Source organism: Megascapheus bottae, chromosome 7, assembly GCF_031878675.1.
Source record: "Megascapheus bottae isolate mThoBot1 chromosome 7, mThoBot2.hap1, whole genome shotgun sequence".
NCBI lineage: Eukaryota > Metazoa > Chordata > Mammalia > Rodentia > Geomyidae > Megascapheus > Megascapheus bottae.
This window is the reverse complement of record NC_143515.1, coordinates 80,483,567-80,506,698: the sequence shown is the minus strand read 5'-3', so window position 1 is coordinate 80,506,698 and position 23,132 is coordinate 80,483,567. Positions and strand designations below refer to the sequence as shown.

General features: G+C 51.0%; 1 protein-coding gene across 3 annotated transcripts in view; it reads left to right on the top strand.

Annotated features, from left to right (window-relative positions):
* The window catches only part of Rnf144a (ring finger protein 144A), a 62,933-nt gene that overhangs the window by 7,454 nt on the left and 32,347 nt on the right, over nt 1–23,132 (top strand). The window contains exon 1 of one of the 3 annotated variants that reach the window (XM_090337496.1): nt 6,361–6,433. The exons of the other annotated variants lie outside the window; for them this stretch is intronic. The gene's annotated coding sequence lies outside the window, so the exon portion shown is untranslated. Of the gene's footprint in view, nt 1–6,360; nt 6,434–23,132 lie in introns of those variants that run through there. 3 annotated transcript variants of the gene reach the window in all.

Genomic DNA, 23,132 nt, shown 5'->3' with positions numbered 1-23,132 from the left:
AACAGGGCTGCTCATTCCTTTGTTTTAGCCATCAGTTTCAACCCTTAATGTCCACTTGAATTTTCTATCCAGATGATTTTTTACGATTTTCTCTTTTCTTGATGCTATTTTAAAGTACATATTTGATCTCTTTACATTCTTATTCCATTTTTTTCCTTTCGCATTTGGAAAGTTTTGCATTACATTTCTGTTTTCTTGGTAGATCATCACTGACGTTATGTGTAAATACTATTTCCTTTAATTTCTTTGTTTCCCACAAACACAAGGCCCTCATTTAAACTCTGAATTTGACATACAGGCTTCTATGTTAGGGTACTAATTTCTGTATTTTAGTTCAGTCTATTTCAATTGGGCATAAATTATGTCCCAGTGAGAAGGATCTTCAGACTTCACTGCATGACTGAGAGGGAAACAGGTATCTCCAGTGTGGTCTTTGGTGCTACTGAAGGTGTGTGTGTGTCCCCTGGTTCAAAGCCTGCTTCAGTACTCAGGGCATGAAAGAGCCTGGGAGCTTTCACTCAGGAAAGGCTCTCCTGGCCCTTCTGTAGCTCTTCAGGGATAAGTTAAGGTAGGAAAGAAGATGGTGGCCAAGTTGAGGAAGGTGGATGGCTCTGAACTCACTTTGTATGATAGCAGGCATCTCATACTTAGCCATGCGGAAGAGGAAAATGGGCAATTGCCAAGTGATATCTAGAGCTATCGATTCCATGGCTTTACCTGTTCTTTACCCTGGTCTTGTACGTGTGTCTTAGCATGTCCAAAGATACCTATGACCTTGGCCCTCAAAACATAGCTTGTATGTATTTTCCAAGAAACTTCCTTATCCCTCCCACCCCTCCAGTGACTTAAAGTTCTTAAAGTCAGGAAGATGTCATTACCAGACATTGTGTCACATCTGTGTGTGGCCCTTTCAGGAGGCAATGGAAGGCCCTTGGTCTTCTGTGTGTCTTACTGTAAAGCACTACCCATGTCAGGTGGCAAGACCACAGGAAGTTTAGCTTAAAGCAATCACAAAGATCACTTAATGCAGAGGGTCTTAAAAAACAAGTAGAGTGTGGTGGTGGGGTGATTCTGCTGTCACAGGACATCAAAGACAGAGTTATTTCCATGTTAACTTCAGAACCAGCGTGGGGTTCCTGTAGCTCACGTCCACCGGTCCTACCTTCTCTAACTACCAACACAAAGCTAAGGAACCCAGGACCCCCCGCCATCACTCTGCACTTGTCGCCTGCATTTTGTCAGGAGAGGACCTGGGAGCTGGATCAGCCATAGGACCAGCCAGTGGATGGAGCCGAGTCTCAGGGTCCAGTTCTCTACAGCCCCTCGCGGGCCCTTCTGCTGCCCGCAGCTCCTCAGCAGGCACAGTTGCTGCTCCATGCTAAATAAGCCAGTCAGAAAATGCGTGGTCCATTTTCCCCTTGGATTATTTCCTGTAAACTCAGCCCTAGGTCTGGGCATTTTGCTGGAGGGTGCCCCGTCTGTACCAGCCTGCCGCTGACTGTGTGGGTTCATGACTTGAGAGTCCACTGCTGGCCTCCTTCCATGTCTCCAGCACTGGAAAAACCTGTGTGGAGTCCAGTGAGAATAGGGGGACAGAAACCCCATTTTCTTTGCTGGCTTTTGTCTGTTCTCACTGTGTGTCATTGTGGCATTGGCTTTTCTCAAGCAGACAGACCACATGCTATTTCTGGGCTGTAAATTTCCAAAGCTGCTTCCCTGTCCACCTCACCAACCGCACACTGGAACTTAGAGTGTATTTGTAGCTATAATGAGCATGCTTAAATATGGGTTAAATTCCCAGTGAGTGCAAAATCCGTACAGCTCCCAACCCATGAAAGAAGCTATAAAAACATGACAACCTGGCCATGAGCCCTCTGGGGCCTTTAAAAATAAGGTGATCCCTCCACACCTTTTAAAAGCTTATTTGAGGGATCCAAAATTACTCAGACCACAGGTTAAGGGTGCTGATTCACTGGGGACCGAGTCTGACACTCAGGCATCCGGACTGTCCACTGGTAAATTCCTTTCTTGCTTCTGCTGGGATGACATGCACAATAGAAGTCATTTATTTCCCAGTGCTCCCCGAGGACGGGCCTTCCTGAATGTCCTCAGGACACCAGCCTGCTGGAGCGGTACCCACTCAGTCAGCGCCCAGAGCAAAGTCCCACAGCCCCGACCTCCATGGCCTTGTTTGTTCACTCTGATGGTTTTGCACTTCCCTTTCCAGTGGTCATTTCCCTCATGCCATGACAGTCTATGACAGCAGGGCCAGTCTTTGAGCCCAAGTCGTGGATGATGATGCTGAGTTGTCAAGGGCCTGGGGGATGATTCCAGATGTCATGAGTAGAACTTGCATTTGAGTCTTCAGTCTGTGAACCTCGGATGTTTCATGTGGACCTCAGATGTGTCAGTCTTGGAGATATTCTGTGTATTGCAGGGGCATCCTGGGACTCGTCCTGCTTCTGTGGGCAGCTTGGAGGTAGATAGCATACCTTCTCTCCGGTCTGAATGCGTTTCAGCTCATACATGAGCTAAGGAAAGCAAGCAGGCAGCCCTCACACTATTCTTCTCCTGCAGCCACATCCACTGGCTGTTCTGCCCACTTGGCTGGGACTGTAGTTTGAACTCAGGGCCCTGTCGTTGCTAGGCGGGCTGGCAGTTCTACTGCTTGAGACACGTTCCGATGGGAGACCCATTCTTAAAGGACAAGCTGTAAGACACACTGTGTTGAAAACTGTCCATGTCTACAATACTTTGGGGACAAAGTTCGGGCCTTGTCAGAACCCATGAAGCAGCTGCAGTCTCATTCCCTCCAGGTCATCCAGACAAGAGGAAGGGAAGGTTGAGAGTCTGTCCCCCGTCCAACCTGGGAAGTCATAGGTCTAAAGGGAGCATGGACTGAGAGCCCATCTGGAAGGCCCTTCCTTTGCCCTGAGCTCTTTCCAGCGCCATGTCAACTTGAGCGTTGGGAAGCTGGCTGTTTCATAAGCTTGCAATAAATGTTGGCTGACTGAAGCAATTACATTTACCAAGATATCCTTCAGTGTGTGAAGGTGGCGTTGGGAAGATGCATGCACACAGTTGGATGTTCAGAGGGCCACCGGTCTCCCTGATCTGGTCTTTGGCGTTGGTGGTCCCTGGGCACAAAGAGCTCACACTACACGGAGAAGGATGGCCTTGGAAGGTGCGTGAGCATACTGTGACGTTCATCTCCTATCCCTAACTGGCTCTGGTGCTGGATCGCGTGAGTGTTGATGGGGCCAGATCGCGCTGTAATCTTGTGTTAATCTCTCAGAGCCTTCTGTTCCCCGGAGGACACCTGAGCCATTCTGAGAGCCTCCTCTTTGCTTTTATTTTAAGTAACAGAAATGTCCTCACTTCCTCCCACCCCCTTTCCAGTCTTGGAACTGTGTCCTGTCTCCTAGGCGCTGCCGGCCACCGTGCACTTCTGCCGCCCACCGTTGCAGCCCCATTTGTGTGTTTTAACGGCTCCCTATCAAGCTCTCAGCGTCCCTTTAGGGGCTGCAGTGGAGGCTGCCTGATCTTGGCTGTACCCAGTCAGGCAATGATCGACTGAAAAATGGGGGCAGGGAGTGGGGGAAGGATGGCATCCCAGGGACTTGGGTCAGGCTGTATTGAAGGTGACAGATGGGGGCACATGGCTGTCTTCTTTAGCCCCATGGTGTCTTCCTCCACTTGGATATGGAACTCCGTCATGACAGTGCTTGGCTGGCTCTGTTCCTTCTGAGGATGCCCGGCCGCTGCTCCCAAGGAAAGGCTGTGGAGAGCAGAGAGCAGAAAGGAACCATGTCTAGATTCCACGCAGAGAACTCAGCAGCTAGCACAAGCCTTCCTTCCATGCCTCCCTTGCTCCCCTTATGATTTTCATCTAGTTCATAGGAAACCAAAAGACAGTTGTCGATTAGGAACCTTCAAGAGAAGCTTCTAGGTGTAGGCTTAGGGATTGGGGCTCCTCTGAGCATCTATCGTGGGAGGACAGCTGAGGGTGTTCTTGGTGCACCCAGCCTGCTCTGGGCTGTGACCCCACCACCAGCTGTTTATGTGGCAACCCCGCTCCTGAATCATAGTGGCCACGTTGTGAAACTTTGCTATGGCTGCTTTGGTGCCAGGCCACAGCCTGTGTCCTCTCTTCTGGGAATGACCATGTGACTATAATTGATTTCCCAGAGGTTCTGTGCTGACCGCTCCTTTGCAGTCCCACATTTGGTTGTGCAGATCATGCATGAGGAGGTGAGGGTCCGGGGCTGGCATGATTCTGGTGCCCTGGGCTGCTGTGGATATTAGTGCCTTGGGCTGGCGTGGACACCAGTTCCCTAAGATGGCATGAGAAGGTGAGGGCCCCGGGCTGGCATGGACAGTGGTGCCCTGGCCCGGTGTGGGCTCTGGGGCCCTGGCTGGCGTGGATGGCAGCACCCCCCCCCCCCCGTGACTGTCTGGGTACGTGGCTCCTGTGTTTACAGGCTCGCAGATCCTGAGCTGCGGTGAAACCCTAGCACTTCAGGTCTTACAGGGCCTTACTTAATAACTGATGCGGTCAGACATGCACTTTGGGTTTTTCCCAGTGTAGCTTTTTATGGACAGCAGAGTTTTTGAACTTTTTTTCTCCTCAAATCAAATATTATGTGTGATATGGAGCCACTTCCCTATGTCTCCCAATGTTGCTCTGGCCCCAGGCTGGTCCTGGGCCTGCTGTGACCGACAGGGCCGGGGCCTGGGCAGGTGCTGGAGCCTGTGTGTGCAGGGGGAAACGCCGGCTTGCTCACCTCAGGTCCCAGCAGTGTTCCCTGTGACCGTCTCCGATGCTCTGCTGGGTTTCATGGAATTCACCCCGGAGGCCTGTGGACTCCAGTTGTAAAGATGTCTTCCATCATTCTTCCCTAAGGGAGCTGTCACCTCGGCGTTTAGGGGACCCTTCAATCACACACCCATAAAGGAAGCAGCCCCGCCCAGCTGCTCCTTAAAAGCACTTACTCTTCTGGTGAGATGGGTTGACTTATGAAATATTAAAGAGCTGTCCCCTATGTAGGTTAGCTGCGTGTGTGTGTGTGTGTGTGTGTGTGTGTGTGTGTGTGTGAGATCACCTCGCACAGTCTTCTAAGGGATGAGGATTTTACACCTCTCAGTATTCTCCCTGGGCTACCTGTGACTCAGCACTGACCCCTGTGGCTGCTGCTTGGACAGGACTCATGTGAGCTCTCGAAGGATATCATCTACATGAAGAAATTTCTGCTTTATTCACAGCCTGTGAGGGAAGGCAGAGGACGGGCCCAGAGCAGCCCTGGGCCTGGAGTCTCATTTTGTGTGCTAATGTGCAGCTGGGTTTCTACATTCCAATAGTGGCCAGGCTCCTGAGTGATACTTGTGTGTTTGCTCACCTGATGTTTCCTTGTTGCCTTAAAGAGAAGAGACAGTGTGTGATGCTGTAGCCTACCCCCCACCGCAGCACCCTGACAATCTACCAAGAATCATGGGGCCTCTGGCCCTGAGACGACACTGGCAGCCAATACGTCAAGTTCTCAAGTCCTCATACCTCTGGGACTCTGGGGAGCTCTGAACCACACCTCAGGGTGTGTCTCCCCAAGCCTTCAGACGGTCACAGCTGCCCTTCCAGGAGGAAGGCCAGGGATGGGAAGCAGAAAGCAGAAGCCAGGGAGTGAGAAGGAGGATCAAAATAAAAGCAGACAGGACTTCCCATGAGAATGGAGAGCTAAGCAGGAATCCAGGGTTGGTGACCCAGTGTCCAGGTCACTGGCAGACAGGGAGCCACAGATGTCCTGGTTTCCACAGATGCCTGGGTGGTCTCTGGAGACGACCCACCCCTACCCTGGAGAGTGGTGGGTTGTGTTCTCTGTTGCTTTCTCCTACTATTTTCCAGACACCTTGTTCCTGAGATGCTCTGTGATTGGAAGAACTTGCTTTCTTTAGAAATCCACAATCTGTCCCTGGAGGGTGGGAGCGTGCTTTATGGCCACAAAACCCTTGGAATCCTGCATGGAAACTAGGGAAGATGAGCAGCCTTCCCCTTCCCCCTGGAATAGACTAGGGCAGATGCAGAACGTAGTTGCTCTCTGTGCGATGGAATCCACAACAGAGCCAAACCCTTGGAAAATTCCAGATCCACTCTTAGAATCACCCTCACTTTTCTTACTTTCTAGAAGTCAACGTAGCAGAAGTTTTGCATCTGACCTTTCGAAAGCCCTTCCTTGGGGGACTTGAGGCAGTGAAGGCTCCAGTGTGTAACGGCCATGACCCACTGAAATGCTAGGAGGAATCTATCATCTTGGGAGAACTATGGGGCAAGAGGAGGGTGTGGAAGTCACAGGATTCCCGCCTCCTCCGCCTGGATGAGGCGTTTACTGCCCCACGGCAGGGAGGAAGTGTGTGCCCGCTCTTCTGGATGCTGATCTGAAAGGTGTGCAGTGGGTGCTGTGGGAAGGGTGTCTCCCCCCTCCCAGGGCCACATTCACGTACAAGTGGCTTGTTTACTTCTTCAGCACTAAGAAAGTGCTGGTCGGCCATGCGTGACTTTAACCCTGGCAGAGAAGTCATTGTTCAGTTAGCCGAAGGCCGACTGTGTGTGTGTGTGTGTGTGTGTATGTGTGTAGGTGGGGTGTGTGCGTGTGCATGGGCGTGTGCATGCTCACGCATTTAGTACTGAGGAAAGCCTTTTTCGGATAGCTGTTCAACTGCGTTTCAGTTCGACATATCAGTCAGTTCATGAGAACAGTGCGCTCTGGTCAAGGTATCCATCAGTTGATGAGAATCTCTCTCTCCCATCCTCTCCCCTCCCCTCAAGTTACCTGGCTCCACTTTCACATCTTTGCATTGAGTATTTTGGGTGGATTTCACTCATCCTTCCTCGCTCCATTCATCTCCCCCCATTCACCCCTTACCTCTCCCACCCAGCAACACGATTCCCGAGTCCTGCCATTCATTTTGTGCAGCGGTAAGCCAGTTGCTCCACGGAGTTCCCCCACCGGGGCCCACCCCACGTACGCCACCCTCCTCACACATACCACCCTCCCCATGTACACCACATGTTTGTGGTGCATAACATGTTTGTGTGCATGTGCACAGCACCCTGCATGTGGGGCAGAGTCACTTAAGAACCCTGCTTCTGCATCTCTAATAAAATCAAGGGTCCCTTGGTTGGCTTTCTCTGACCATGGATTTGCAATTTGTTTTCTTTACTCCTTCTCTTTCCATTGATGTTTTAAAAGAGCATGTGAAACTTTTGCAACTGGGAAAGAAATACTGCATGGTTTTCTTTCCAAAGCCAGCTGTGTGATGGGTCCTCGGCTCCTCCTCGATGGCTTCCTCTGGCTGTTGTTGCTCCGTAGGTATCTGGTTTCTTTTTGGCTTGGGTGTTTGGCCTTGATTGTGCTCAGATGTGATGATGAGGAAGAGTTTGTGTAGCCCTGAGCTAGCCGAGAAAGGCTGTGCTTTTCTGAAGGATGGAGCTATGTTATTTTTGAGATTCCGATCTAGTAAAAGTCCACTTTCAGCCTGTAAGATACACGTGCTTTGCCGAAAACCTTCTGTGCCCAGGGCGCTGGGGTCCGCAGGAGAGTCGGCCTCTGGAGACAGTCGTGGGCTTGGAGAGAGGAAACCAGTACAAGGACGCCATGGCTGTTGTATTCCAGTGTCGCCTGTCACAGAGGAGGGAAGGGTGAGGACCAGGCTCTTGATGAGACTGCCATTGCTGTCTGATCCTTTCTCACTCACACCATCCCTCGCTCCATCTCTTGAAGCCCTGTGTGGAGGAGCCCTGGAAGAAGTCTGTCCTTTCCCTAGGCACTGCGTCACATTCTAGAAATCGTATGTGAAATGGGGTCTGCGCCATTTTTACTAATTAACACGTGTGAAATTTCTCATCAACTACTTGGCCTTCTGACTGTCCACTTCCTTACCTGTAAATCCACATACCCTGATGAATTGTAGCGATGAAAAGAAAGCTCACACAAATAAGGAAAGCTGCTGTTGTTTACAAATCAGGCAGCCGGCAACACATTTGTTAATTCCCCTGCTGGTTTGTTTAGTTTTGTATGTTTGTGTGTGTGTGTGTGTGTGTGTGTGTGTGTGTGTGTGTGTGTGTGTGTGTGTGTGTAACCTTCCTGAGGCAGGCTGATGCCATGCCCACTGCCATTTCAGGCCCTCACATGAGGCCTTACGGATAATGAATGACTAGTAGGCCAGGCACACTCCAGGATCAGGCCATAGGGCCCCGAGCGCACCCTTTCCAGGCCCTGAGTGAAGGGAGTGATATAATTATAAGTGTGTGGATAAGGTGACACCTTTAGCAGTGAGAAGCCTATGGACTTTATAGGTTTAGTATTTAAAAAAGGAAGGGAGGAAAGGGATGGAGAGGAGGGGGGGAGAAGGGAAAAGAGGGAAGAAGGGAGAACCCACCAAATAGCAAAACGCACATCTTCGTCATTAGAGTTGTTCCCTTGTTAAGAACTGCTGTCTCCCTAGCTCCCAGGCACTGTGCTTGCCTGACTTCTTACCCAATGTGTTTAGCGGTAAGAGGCAGTAGTGGTTTGATGGTTGTGTAAGGGCAGTTGTGACAATATTGACCAGAGCTTCTCTGGTATATTTTAAAATTATTCTCCAGATGTTCTGTGTTTTCTTCATAACAAACAACCACAGGATGCCCCAGCAGCCTAGCGCTGGCGTAACAGCTGTGTCTTCCCAGAACCGGGTACCACTGAGGTTTCTTTAGTGATCAAGACCAGTTGTCAGTGGAGAAGTCTGAAGACCCAGCATGTCCAAGTATGATCTTCAGGTGCAGACTGCCTTTCCACGGCTACCTCTGCCCTGAAGATTTTGAAGTGCAGTAAACAACCATGAGAGAATAAAGAAGTTGAAGCCATTTTAAGTCTGTTTTAATGGGGAAACGTGCTGTGGGCTGCACACCGGAAGTGGGTAGGAAGTAGGTGGCACAGTGGTAGAGGGGATTGTGAGCAGATGCTTCTCCAGGTAGGTTTGAATTCAGGGCCTCATGCTCCTGCACAGGGCTGGCCCTCTTGTCACTTGTGTCACCCCCAACTTTCAGCATTTGCTAGTTGAGGGGGATAGGAGTCTTGCATACTTTTCTATCCAGGCTGGCTTTGAACCTCAGTCTCCTGAGATCCAGCAACACCTGGCCCATGAGCGGCTCTCACATCACTGTGTATTCAGATCTCTTCCTCTGGTGACTATCTAGCTCAGCCCACAAATGATTACAAACCAAACTTGGAGAACGTTAGGAGAAATCTGACTCCTCATGGCATTTTACACAGAACCCTTGGGGAGGTGGAAGGAAACGAGGGGCCCAGGTCAGATCGACCTTTCTCTGGATGACTCCCATGTTCTGCTGAGGCCTGTCCCCTCAGTGCCTACTTGTGGGACTGGCATTTGTGGCCACAGCTTTCCAAGCTTTCCTGTGGGGTTAATCATCCATTCATTGTGTGGCCACTGAGAATGGATTCTTCCTCGGCTCCTGCCCTTGCCTGCCTTGCCTCTCCGTGTCTGTAACTGAGTTTCCCAGGAAATGTAATCCTTGGGTAAATCACTTGCACAGGGACTATTGTCCCAGGATCCACTTGTGGGGAAAGCAAGATTAAGATACTTCTGTGGACCTCTGCCCGCTGTTCCTGGCAGAGTCACACCATCTCCTCCAGTGCTGCCTAGTGGATTCCGGAGTCCTTTCTTTCCTGTTAGCGTTCCAGAGGACGCAGAGGGTTTCTAGAAGAAGATCTTGTCTTCTGTGGGCTGTGCGCTGCTGCGGGGAGTGGGGGAAATGGCGCCCTCTTCACGGGGCTCCTCCATCTGTGGTGTTTATGTCTGTGGTTGTTTTGGGAGTGGTGTGCCCGTCCTGCACTGCGGCTGCTCTTCCCCAGGGTGTTGCAGCTAAGACAGGAACAAAGTGAAATTGGGGGTGAAGACAGAATGGTGTTGCCCACGACGGTCCTGTGTCGACCAGCAAAGCTGGTGAGCCCTGGGCTGTGCACATCTCATCCTGGCCCGTCGTCTTCAAGTGCCTTGGCTTCTGGGCTGAGAGAGGCTTCCGGGCTTCCCCATGTGCATTAGATAACAGAATGAGGCTGTCCTCCCATGCTCTGGGGTCACTGGGAGAGCGAAGTGGACGGAGTCCTTTTCTGGATGATTTGGTCAGAACCACAAATGCAGGAGCCCTCTGAGGAGGGCCCCTTCCCCCCTTTCCACCTACAACGCACAACTCACAAAATAAAAGGACTGCTCGAAACCCTCCGAGTCTGGTCAGTTGATCAGAATAGACTGCAGGGTAGGTTCCTGGGTAGTTGAGCCAGAAGCAGAGCAGCCATCTGTTTCCCACCTTCTTGGCTGGGACAGCCGGTGATGTCATCTGGAGCAGAGCAGGAAAGATCCCTGCAGTTGAATGTGTTCCTGGGACATGACCATGACAAGGCAGAGTGTGGGGAGGGTCAGCTGGCCCCAGAGACACCTGACTGGCCCCCGCCTACCAGAGCTCAGAGAGCCGGCACCCTTGACAAAGCACCCATTTCCCAGAAAACAGCTCCATAAAGCAGTTCCCAGAACTACCTGGGATCCCTGTTGTAACAGATGGATTTAGCTGTGCACTTGGCGGGCAGCTACCAGCATGCCCGAGGAGTGTCCTCCAACGTCAGAAAAGCAATGGCAGCTGGATGTCCATTCCACCTGCTTCCCAGAGGGCATTCTCCACCATTGGGGTTCACTATTGGTCTTCGGGGGATTGTACAGCTGAGGGGAGTCACCATATCTGCTGCCCAGTGAGGTCCAGGCTCAGAGATGCCCTCGTCCCTACTTTGTTCTTATTCATTTATTGCTCCCAGGTCACGGCCTATGCAGATTTTAGAGTACAAAATCATATACGAGAAAAAAAAAACATAGACACAGAGGCTCTGAGGACATGGATTTTATTTGCTGAGATGAGACTGGTGCCACTTTGCCTTCCTAAGCATTTTTCTTCCTGCCACATTTTTCTTACTTGCATCTTTTTCTTTCCTTTTCTCTGTTTTCTGATTCAAGCTCTGTCTATTTCTCTCCATCTCTTCTTTCTCTTTTGTGCCAGCACTGGGGCTTGAACTCTGAGCCTGGGTGCTGTCCCTTCGCTTTTTGGCTCAAGACTAGCATTTTGCCACTTGAGCCACAGTACTCTCTATTTCTGGCTGTTGGGTGGTAGTTTATTGGAGGTGTTAGAATCTCATGCCCTTTCCTGTGCAGTCAGGCTTCACACCATGGTCCTCAGATCTCAGCCTCCTGTGTAGCTGGAGCACGTACAGACATGCGGCACGGTGCCCAGCTGTCGTGCTTTGTCAACTCACTCTGTCTCCCACTGTCTGTCCCTCCTTGTTCTTATTGCAGAAGTTCCCGCTGGCTAGACTCAGCTGCTCTCAAGGAGGTGACCCTGGGGCCTCTGGGGACAAGAGTATGGTGTGTAGTGTCCCCTCCCATGTCCAAGCCTGTGAGCCATTGCCTAATTTAATATTGCTCCAGTTGTCTGGTTTCCTGAGGCTGCCTGGTGTCTTGGTATGATAAGGCCTGGGGACAGAGTGGAAGGTCAGGAGAGAGTCCTGGTGATCACCCATGTAGCCTGTATGACAGCCCCATCTTCAGCCTGGGTGCTGGAAAGAAACATGCCAGGATGAAACTCAGAGAGGCCCGGCCGTGGCCGGTCACTGGTGAAGGTGTCTGATCCCTTGGTAGAGTTTGCTGAGAGAACAAGAGGGTTCCAGGCTGAAGCCGACACTTCCGCAGCCCTTCTCCCTGGCACACCTCTTGTCTTCTGCCCACGGTTTGGACTTGTCAGTGGCCCTGGCGCTCTGCCGTGAGCAGCCACACAACTGTCTCCTGATTCCTTTCTGCTGCTTGACGCTGCGCTGTCATAGAGAGGGCTGGTTGGTCGCATGCCCACAGCATGGTCTGGATTTTGCCTGGTTTCAGCACAGACTAACCTCCTGGCCTCGGCTTGCCTCGTCATGCTGTTCTTCACGAAGCCTGAGCACAAACATATCCATTGCTTGGAAGCAAGTGCAAAATGTCTGTTTCTTCAGGCTTGCTTTGCTTCTTTTGTACTTCATGTAATTTTCTTTCCCACCATTTTTTTGCTTGTTTGCTGGTTTGCAGAGAAGTTCTGGGGGAGGAGCCTTGTTTCTTTCTGCACTGGCTCCAGGAGAAGAATTTCACCCTCCTGTAATAGAAAAGGAAATGCAAGTCAGGCCCACACCACCTCAACGTACCTACTTCCCTAAAGGCCAGCAAGAGCAAACAGCATGGCGGCCTCTGCTTCTTCTCTTCTCCGCCTCCGCCTCTTCCCAGCCAGGGCTGTGGGCAGCCTGGCGCTCAGGCAGCCACACTGGGTGACCGTCTCAAATGTGCTTGCTTCTGTATTCATCTGTCAGATGCGGAATGATAACTCCCCTCCCACCCCCCAAAATGAGATTATGTAACTTTCTGTGTTCTCCTCCTCTCCCTCCATGGCTTCCAGTGTTTGTCAGGTAGCTGCTGTTTTAAAAGGACTTTTCACATGGTTAGGGCTGGATGCAAATGGCCCCAGGTGGTTTGGTGTGTGCCTTGGCTAATTGCTGTTTCTTGGAGTGTGGTTCTGGTACTAGGAGGTGTCCTGTGAGAGGCCAGCTTCCTTTCTGGCGCCTTCCCTTCCTGACCACCACCATATGGACAGTTTTATCTTAGAGGTTCATTGTTTGCTGTGTGTGCTTTTAGGAAGAGAGCTAACAAGGCAGCCAGCTGTGCCCCGGGGCAGTGTCCCACCCTGGGTGAGAGGTCGGGGTGAGCACATGAAGAGGCTGAGCCCTGGGGTCTGTTCCAGGGATGCATTGAGACCCAGACTCCAAGAGGAAGGTGGTCGGCAGGCGCCCACCTCAGGCAGAACAGATGAACGGGAGGGAGCTGGAGAGGCCCGTGGCTCCGTCCTCTAACACCATGGTGGGGTAATAATCGACCATGGTGGGAACCCATCAGAGACTGATTGTGGGCCAGGGCTAAGCTGCTTGGTCAGAAGGGAGAGCTGGTTCTTCTCCACTTGAGCTACCACCGAGTGACATGTAGATGACTGTACATGGTTCAGTTTTGTTGGACTCATCGGGCCCTGTCCACACTGAACTTCAGTGGTGTTGCTTACTGAGCGTTTTTGTTTCACGATGGACAAAAATCTCACCCCGTTGCAAGAAGTCAGCACTTGTCATCCCGCCATGGAGGTGTCCGGTATACTGGAGGAGAGGGCAGTGAGTGCTACAGCTGGGGCTTCTTCCAGGGGGAGTGTTGGATTGTAAAATGGCCTTCACCGACTTGGTGCTGGAATCCACCCCCCGGGCTGCAGTTGTGAAGGGTGTGCGGAGAAACACAGCCTTCTTGGAGTCAGATTGTGGAGAGTGAGTGCCGGTGGTAGGCAGGGAAGAGTGGGCAGGCTGTGTGGGTGTGAGCAATGGCTTGGCATTTTTTGTCACCGCTTGGAGTCGCCGGCGTTCCCAGGGACCCAGAGGACCGATGGGCACTGTCCCTTGCAGGTGTGAGGCTGGTTGAGGGCCCTTGGAGACCACATCCCCGCCTCCTGCCCCTCCTCATCCTCACGCCAGGCCCAGCTGGACAGAGAAAAGGGGACCCTGTGGTCTTCATGTCAGAGTGCTCACCGCTGGCCTCCATGTGGCAGGGGCGTATGGCCTGTGAGTGGAGACATTGCCTGGACATGGTGGGCTTGTTGTTCTTGTGCTGTCGCTGTATTAACGATTCCCCAGTGACCAGGAACCTGTGGGTTCCTACTCCCGCTGGGCTCGTTATTGTCTCGACAACTGTGTCCCCTCCCCAGGCTCCTCCAGGTGCAGGGCCACCTCACCACTCTTCTGCGATGAAGAGCTCAAGTTCACAGCAGGGCTGGAAAGGAGTATGCTTTCTAGGCTTACCTTATTATGGGTATTCCCAGCAGAAAGGTGTCTCGCCGTGGAAACGGTCCCCCCGTCGTCATTGAGGTTTTCTTGGGAATAATTGGAAGTTTGTAGCTGATTTCCTTCAGGAAAAATTGCATCAGCTTACCTGATTATCTTCAATCCCCTCAAGGTTGGCCTCTGCACAAAGAGTCACGCTCAGGAACATCGAACCTGTCGGTGCAGGGTTTTCCTTCTCTGTGGGACGATTCCCTTTAAGCCAGCTCTCGTTCTACACCTGTGGGGCTGTTGTGGAAATGTCTGAACTCATTTTGAGTAAGTTCCCTGGCTTGTTCTCTCTAGTCTCATTTTACAGAGTCATCCCCCAAAAGAAGGAGAGGAGAAAGGGAGAGAATGGCGACCCAGGAAAGAAGGAAGCTCAGGGCATTGCTGCCTTTGTGTCTCTGAGCTTGTGTGAGCCTGGTGTCTGATGAATTCCTCACGTCTGGTTTCTCCTTGGCCAGGGCCAGAGGTTAGAAGGGGTTGCAGGTGTTGCAGGTTGGAATGTGGGTTCTAGGCTAGAGATGGATGGCAGGAATAGTTCTGGGTTTGAATCTAGACTAGAGAGGGCTCTGTGAGATGTGAAGAACAGATGAGCTCTTCTGTTGGGGTAGAAGGTTGCTGTGGCAGGTAGACCTTTGTCTGTGGTCCTCAACCCTGTCTAGAGAAACTGGTACCACAGACTTCCAGACCTCTGCCTTCCTTGTGGAGGGGCAAATGCACTCAAACTACATAGCAGATCCTCACCCCAACCCCATTATTAAAGACCTGGGGGGCACTATGATGGAGCAAGTGCTTTTCTTCTGTGAGAAGTTAAAGGAAAGCAAATTTCTCCAAGTAAAACGTGGCACCTTGGTGTACGCCAAGGAATTGTTGCTTGTGAAAGAACGGTGCCATGGAAGAGGCGTTTGATTTTGGCACTCCTTACATAGGGAAATGGTTGGTTGAAAGGGTATCTTTCTTAAGCCTCTGTCTTTTATTTACTTAGTGAAGATAATTGAGTTGGCTTGATCTGTCTCTCTAGGGTAAATGATGCATTCGCAGAACCTAAACTAGAACACAGATACTGGAAAACATTGTAGCTTATACTACGGCTATCGCCAAGTGCCACAAGAACATTGTTTATCAGTGAGTGAACCCATGGGTGCTGTGGACAACCTAGGAAAATAATTAGACTTCCACGTTTGCATTGTTCCACAATGTCAGAATTTATTTATTATCAGTTTCACTGAGTTGACTTCACCAAGAACTTGTTTCTCTTAGTCATTTCTCTTGGCAGTTCCAAGTTCTTTGTTCCATTCTAATCTTAAGTACAAGTAAGCACCCCAATCATAAAATTTAAAACGGAAAGGAGAATGGTAAAGAAGCTGTTGGACTTAAAAGGGTAATGCAGAGGAATCAGATGCAGTTGCAGTTGTTCAAGCATTGGTTGCCCAACCAGTCACAGAGACATTGAAGCCAGGGGTCTGGATTACTCCAAGCAGGCCATGTCATTGTCAGAAGATGGCATCGTTTAGAAGGAATCTGAAGTTTGTCTCCTGGTGATCTCCTCGGGGAAGTGAACTGAGGCAAAGGGACAAGCTAGGCTGTTTTGAGATAGCCTGCAGTGTCTCAGTTCTGACTGGGTAAGTTTGATCATTTCTCTGAGTCTCTCAAGTATTGATTGTCTTTCCCACCTACCTTATTGAGACTTGTGTTTTGATAAATCTGATAAGGTTGGGTGTGTCTGGTTGCTTTCCATAGCTGCTGGTGGTCTAGTTGCTCAGGAAAGTGTTTCTACATTTATACCCAAAATGGGGGAACTAACTTGAAATAAGCTGCTACTCTCCACAATGGGGTACCTTAGGACAAGCAAGAGCCAGCTAGCTTGCTCTGTGCAGTGGAGGGGACCCCTGGCATCACACGTGCTGAAAGAAGAACACCTCAGTGACTGTGCTTTTATCCTCAGGAGCAGCCATGGCTAGGGGACCAGTGGTGTTTTCTAACCTAGTGAATGAGGGAGGAATAGAAAGAACAAAATACAGGGGTCAGGAGTGTGGCCTAGTGGTAGAGTGCTTGCCTAGCATGCACCAATTCCTCAGCACCACATACATAGAAAGTGGTGCTGAGGCTCAAGTGGTGGAGCTCTGGCCTTGAGAAAGTCCAAGGACAGTGCTCAGACCCTGAGCTCAAGCCCAGGACTGGAAAAAAAAAGAAAGAAAGAACAAAATACACAAAATACAATAAATGAACAAGTATACCTTCGTGGAGAATAGCAGAGCAGAGAGCACTGTGAGGTGTAGACGGTTTCCACCAGGTGACAGGATAGCTGAGAAACTGCCCGCTGTCGAGGAGGGGTCGCGGCCTGTGGTATCACCACTTGTGATATTCCTTGTAATCGTCCCAGTGCCGAGAGATCCTGGGGGTCCTTTGGTTCATTGTACTTGGCTTCTAAGATGAAGGGCCTGGGATGGGTCTCAGACCTTCCTTACGTGGAGAGGAGCTGAGACCCTGTGAGTTAGACTTCTACTTCTGCTTACCTGCAGTGCAGTGGGTCCTGACTGACAGGGATTAGAGGTCAGCCAGGGTCACACGCAAGGGCAGGAAGAGGAGCAGGATTAGACGGTAGCTTAGGAATATGTCAGGGGGACCTGTGGTCTCCAGTTCAGTGAAACAGGGGTGTTCTCCCGTGGGGCTTGCTTCTACTGCTCCCTGCCAGATGTTGCTGCTTTCAGCCTTGGAGACAGGACCAGCAGGCCCATGCTTCTAAGTGTCCTGCGTGTTTGCCTAGCCACTTGTCCCCCGTGGGGGTCCCTGGGCTCTGGGCTGGCTTCCAATAGCAAAAAGGGGATTTCAAACCCCACGTTTGATGTCTCCTATTGAAATTGTTTTTTCAGAATGAGGAAGAGTGATAGAGGGAATGAATTTCATGGGGGGCCTGTGTGTGTGTGTGGACTAATCACGATGATAATCTGTTGGTACAACTCATGCATACTAGTAAATTACATAAGGGTGGGGGGGTGGGAAGTCCTGAAAGCTTGAGCTGCGAGCTCTTTTTAGATCATCCTTTCGGGGCCTGTATAGCTGCTCCATGCTGGGGCTGGGACATGCAGGGTGCTCAGGCAGCAGACACAGTGGTCTGACCAGGATGAGGGGGTCACATTCTCCATGGAGCCGGCTGCCATCCCTGAGGGCCTGGCTGGAGCCAGACAGAGAACCTCCAGTCCCCAGTCAAAGGTTGTACAGGGCCTCTTATTGTCAAGAAAAAACTCACGGTGGGTTTCAGGATGCAGGTGTCTGGCTGCCCTTCTTTGCCCTAACCTTTCTATACTTTCTATCCCCCTACACAAGAGGATTTCCGTTGAGAATTTCCTCTGCTTTGGGAGCCTCCTTCTGGACTCTCTCACTTGACCCTCTGACCACGTGGAGGTCAGACCCGAGGGCAGAGGTCAAGAAAGGACCGCAGGGATGAATATTTTAGACTCCCATGACCTTGGCTTCTTTGCTTGTGATTTGTTATCTTTAAAACATTTCTAAAACAAAACAAAAACTCTTGTGCCTGTGCCAAACATTAAAAAGAAAGGAAGGAGAAAAGGGAGGAAGAAAGCAAGAAATGGAAAGAAGGGATGAAAGGGGAAGGTAGAAAAAGAGGATGAGAACCCTGGCTTAAGGTTTCAGGTTTGAGATACTGTTTGAGGGAAGGGCACAGCTCTTCTGAAAGCGCTGTCAAGGGAGCCCTGGACCCCACTCCTGTCAGAATGACAGAGTCATGAGGGTTTCAGAGGCTTAAAGATGGTCTCAGCTTCCAGCAATCTGAAGACCATGTTCCTGGGTGTAGGTGAGGCCAGTGGTCCACACAGGTACCGTGGGCCTTGGGGTTGCATGGTCAGCATCTCCAGAGCTCGAATCTTCCTAGAGTCCATGACCACCTGGCTTGACAACTCCTCCTCCCCCTCCTCCCCCTCCCCCACACTGCATGAATGACATCCTGTTCCACTGACTACATGATTGACAAACTCCACACCCAGAGACTTCCCAGGCTGTTACCCTGGCAGCGGGACTTCTGTTTGGTGCCCTGAAGGAAACAACCATTGTGCTGCACGCTGAGTTGGCCACTGGCCTGTTCTAAACCACACTCACAAACACTGACTTCAAGAACGACAGAAACTGCAGATGATAGGAGAAACAAGCTCCCTCCCCCCCAGCCTCCTGCCCTGCGCCCCACAAACGGCTCTTTGTATCGCAGAGTGATGGAAATGAGATCACATTAGAGCCTTTGCTGTCCAGGCTTTATCAGAGCTGTACAGACATTCATCTGCTTCATTCTCTTTGTGCCATATCTGAGCACAAAACAAAAGCAGTTGTAACGGTGTCACGGAGCCTGACAGGTGTGCAATAATGCCATGAGGGTGGTTCGTTACCACAGAGAAGGGAATGGCGTTCACAGTAGGTGGTGGTGACTTCTTAGCAAATTTCTACCGGTTGGAAGGAAGGAAACTCTGTCTGCAAGGAGTTGTGTCTCGAGGATCCCTGTCAGCATTAAAATTGAGTATCTGGATGTTTGATTTTTAAAGCCTTCCTCCCTAATAGACAAGGCATAGTGCTTATCAGGGCACAGGGACTAGAGCTGGGATAATAGGGCTTGTGTCTTCCTCGGTGCCTCATTCCTGAGTGGGGTCAGAAAGCTGGCTGTGTCTGGGGACTTCTGTGGGAAGCAGACTGTCCTATTGGAGCCTCCAAGAAATGCTGAGCTGGTGAGCTGTGCTCTGGGGAGGGCTGGTGGCTGCTTTCCTGGCTGAACACTCTGTGAGAGAGTCTGTGGGCGAGACTGACGATTCTGTCAAGCTGCCATGACAAAAACCCCAGAAGGGAGAAAAAGATCTGGTTTAGTGTCTAGTTTCGGAGGTTTCAGTCCATGGTCAACTGCTTCCGTGGCTCGGAGCCTGAGACGTCAGAATGTCGTGGTGGTGGGGCGTGAGGGATGGAGGTCTAACCCACTGGTGGCTGGAGGAGAATGAGTAACTGGAAGGGATCAGGGCCACCATATCCTCTTCTAACACAGTCCCCAGTGATCCCCGCTTCCTACCAGAGCCCACTAGATCGTCTGCGTTCTACTACTAACTAGTACTTGGTTGAGATGTTTAACCCATGCATGGTGAGGTCAGAGTCCTCTCTAAGCATCTCATGCCCAGAGCTGTATGGCACTGACCTCTCAGTTACTGTCCCTCCTCCTGTCAGGCTCACACTCTGAAACCCTTGTCTGTAGATCTGTTGGGATTTCTCTCCTGTGCACAGGTGTCCATGCAGGGCCGTGCAGCTCCGCCTTGCCTTCTGTGGGAAAAGAGAACTCCGGAGTGCCCAGGTAGGAAGGAGGAAACCCTCGGCTGTGTGTGAAGGGAGCCAGGGTTCTGTAGACAATGCTTAGTGACAAAGCACCACGTCCTTCCTTAGCATCAGCTGGAGAAGTGGATCCACGCGACAGCTGAGCCCTACTGTGCACCCTTTGGGATCTGATCCTTCGTTATTCATTAGCCAAAATACCAAAGAGTTGAATGAATAATAGTGACCTGTTCAACTGGCTGGCTTTCTTGGACTTTTTAGTGTAGGCCTTAACAATATTAGCAGTAAATTAAAGTGATACTCTACTGTTCAGTCTGCTAGTCCATGGGTTGGCTGGATTTAAATGAAACTAGTCAAGTGTTGTTGTTTTGTAATATTGCTGTGGCACTGACCAGCCTGGAGCTCACTCCACAGCCTTGAACTTCCAGCCTCATCCCTTCCCTGGTGCTGGAAGCACACCTGACTTATGTTCTTAAAAGTCACCTTTTTTATTTTAGGGCGGTTAAGATTTAGATTAATAGATTTTTCTACCATTGACTGGTGGTAGAAAAGCGACATAGGAAGATCAGAAAGAGTTGCTCTGTAGTAATCGTCTCTTCTCTGGGGTTATGTTTGGCTAGAGTTGGTTTGTCCTGATCAGTGGGAAGATTGATACACAATTCGGGATTAGACGGTTAGACGTCCTTCATTTCTGCCCAGCTTCATTTGTGCCTCAGGAATCCCCCGTTGTGTGTCAGGGTGATGGGCATCTAAAATGACCTTGGCGACTTGAGGGGAGCATTGGCTGGCTAGGAATTCTGAATTGGGGTCCGTTGGCTATTCTGTTTCTTTCTTACGATGGGGTCAGCCATTTCGGGAGCAGAACCTCAGAGGTGAAGTATCGTTTTCATCAGATCCTCTCCAGAGGGTGTGCTTCACCCTGCCTGGCCACCGTGGTCATCCACGTGACAAAGTCTGATGTCGCAGACGTCATCCTGTCCATCCTGTCTATTTTATTTTGGTGAGGAAAGAGTTTTACTATTTAGCCCCCGCTGGCCTCAAAACCGTGATAGTCCAGCCTGACCTCCCGCGTGCGGGGTTGCAGGGATGCACCACTCCATGTAGGCGTCACAGAGTCTGGACCCTGGGGTGTCTGCTTGCAAAGAGGTGCCAGGACTCCTGCGTTCTCTCAGCTGACAGAGCCGGAAGACCACGCGGTGTGGATGTGCACACCTAGAGACATTTCTCTCTGAACCCTCAGGGTCTGTATTGAGCGGAAGCGGGGCTTCTATGTGTAGCTCCAGCTCCCTCTCACTGCCCTGTGGATGCTGCCAGCCTCTCTTGCTTATCTTCTCCTCCCACTCCAGCGTGGAGTGTCAGAGCCACTGTGCAGAGAAGTACTGTCTGCAAATGACAGTGCAAGCCCAAGGCACGTTAGGCCGGGGTCACTCCTTCTCATTCTGGATCATCTTCCTGTGACAGGCCTCTTCCAGGAGGATAGCCCGTAGAACTTCCCCTTCCAAAATGAACTTCACATATTGACAACTGTGAAAACCTCACTCAGCCAGAAAGAGCTAGTCAAGATGTAACCGTGTGCAGAGCGTGGCCCAGGCTGTCTGGTTCCGTTGAGGAGCCTGGCACTGGATGACCTGGAACCCCGTGGGCTTGGAATCGAGTGGGCGTGGGTGCTGTCGTGTGGGATGGCAGTGGACTGCACTGGGAAGCAGGCTCTCCGCCCTGAAAACACAGCTTGTCGTGCTGCTGTCCTGCTCCCATTTCTCATCCAGTAGGTCTGTGTTGGAGCCCAGGAAATGGCCAGTTAGCAAGTTCCTGTGGGGGACGGCAAGATAAACATAGCAGGGCGCACGCGGAGACCTGGACAGAGCACAGGGGCATTGGGGGCATGGGGGCCAGGAAGGCAGGGAGAGTGGTGAGCAGGAAGAAGGGGGAGCAAGGATAGGACTTGGCCCGCGCTAGGACCACAGGGGCTTGTGCGAGGAAGTGGAGAGAAAGAGCCAGGAGGGGGGCAGGGCTGACTTTCCGGCCAGTTTTTCTTTAAGGGGGTGAGTAGACGGCCTCACTCCTGTCCCGCTGACCTTGTGATATGCACAGGCAATGGCACTGTCTCCTGCTGGCCCCTCTCCCTTCCTCCCTCTCTTCTTCCTTTCTTTCCTTTCATTCCTCTTTTCCCCTCCTCTTTCCCTCCTTTTCCTGTTTGTTTCTTCTTTTCCTTCCTTCCTTCTTTCCTTCCTCTTTATCTCTCTCCTTCCTCCCTCCCTCCCTCCCTCCCTTCCTCCCTCTCTTCCTCCATTCCTTCCTTCTTTCTTTGTGCCATTGAACTCAGTGCCTCATTCAAGGCTAGCATTCTACCGCTTCAGCCATACCTGCACTTCTGGCTTTTTGGTGGTTAATTAGAGATAAAAGTCTCACAGACTTCCATGTCTGGCTGGCTTCAAATCACAGAAAGAAAGGAAGCCAGACAGGTCAGGGCCTCCCAGCCTCTGGGGTCACTCTGAGAAGCTGTAAATGGGAAGAGGAGCTGGGCTTCCAGGCTTTGGGAACAAGCAAGGCTGAGAGGGCAGGGGCCTGGGAGGGAGGCCAGGGACTCATGGGGTTGTCCAGGCCAGAGGCCTCTGGGTTGAGGTGGAGCTTAAAGGCCCTGGGAGGAGCTAGTGTCCCTCTGGGGTTCTGCCACTTTGTAGTCCACTTTGGGTAGCCTCTGTGCTGATGTCCTGCAGAGCCGGGGCCCAGGGTCATCTAACTTCACTTTATGGGACCTCAGGTTTGGTTTGTCAAGGCCCTCAGTCGTTAGTTTCTAAAAGGCAAATGTATCATATGTCATTTCCCTTCAATACAGCTCTTTTTCTGGATTTCATCTATGGTTAATTCTTGAATTCTTTTATCACTCTCTACCAGTCTACACCTGTGGTGACTATATGTAGGTTTAGACCGGGGGGCGGGGGGAAGGAACTAAGAGGTTAAGAAATTTTCCAAAATCACATTGCCACATGGCAGAAAAAGAGCATGCATCCAGGTGTGCCTGATTCTGCTCTCCTCAAAGGAATACCACAGTGCTCCTGGAATCTAAACCCTGTGCCTGTCCAGCCCGGAGAGGCCAGGAAGCAGCCACAGCCCAGGGACATTTCCAACCTTGAGTGTTTTCCAAAGCTTGCCTGGCCTTGGTGCTTTCCATGAAGATTATTAGCCCTCTTAGGACTGGTGAACATTCTCAACAAAACAACCCTGCTTTGTACAGTGGACTTTCACAGATGATACTTGGAGAAAGAGCTGTACGGGAATTAAAATAGGAAACATGCAGAAACTTATCAGGGAGGGAGTTCCATGCATACAGAATTAAGAAATTCCTTAAGGGCACTTTAAATAATAATATTCTTAGTAATCAGGATACAGTCAAAGATCAGAGAAGGGTTCCCAAGAACAGCGTGTTGGAGTCAGAGGCGATGGGCTCCCACACCCCAGAGAGCTGAGCCCTGAGAATCCTTCTTGGCTCTAGTCAGGTTAGGACACTTGTTTAAATGATCTCACTTGGATTTTTGTCATTGTCCTATAGCAGTGGCAATGGGGCCTCCTGCAGACCAGGCACTCTTGGGCTGTGAGGGTCCTGAGAAGGCCAGTCTACCCTGGCAGCTGCCCATCTTCCAGCCCTCACTCCCATCTTGCCTGCCTGTCCTGCTTGCTCCTCTGTCAAGGGCCACTGTGATATCTGCTCCCTGGCTGACTTTTCAGGTCAAGCGCGTTCCTCTCCCTTCCCCCTCATGCCCCAGGGCAGAACAGAAAGGGAGAACAGAAAGACCTAGTTTCAACACTTGGTAGTGTCCTAGAGTCTCTTCTCACCCAGTAGTAAAGTTA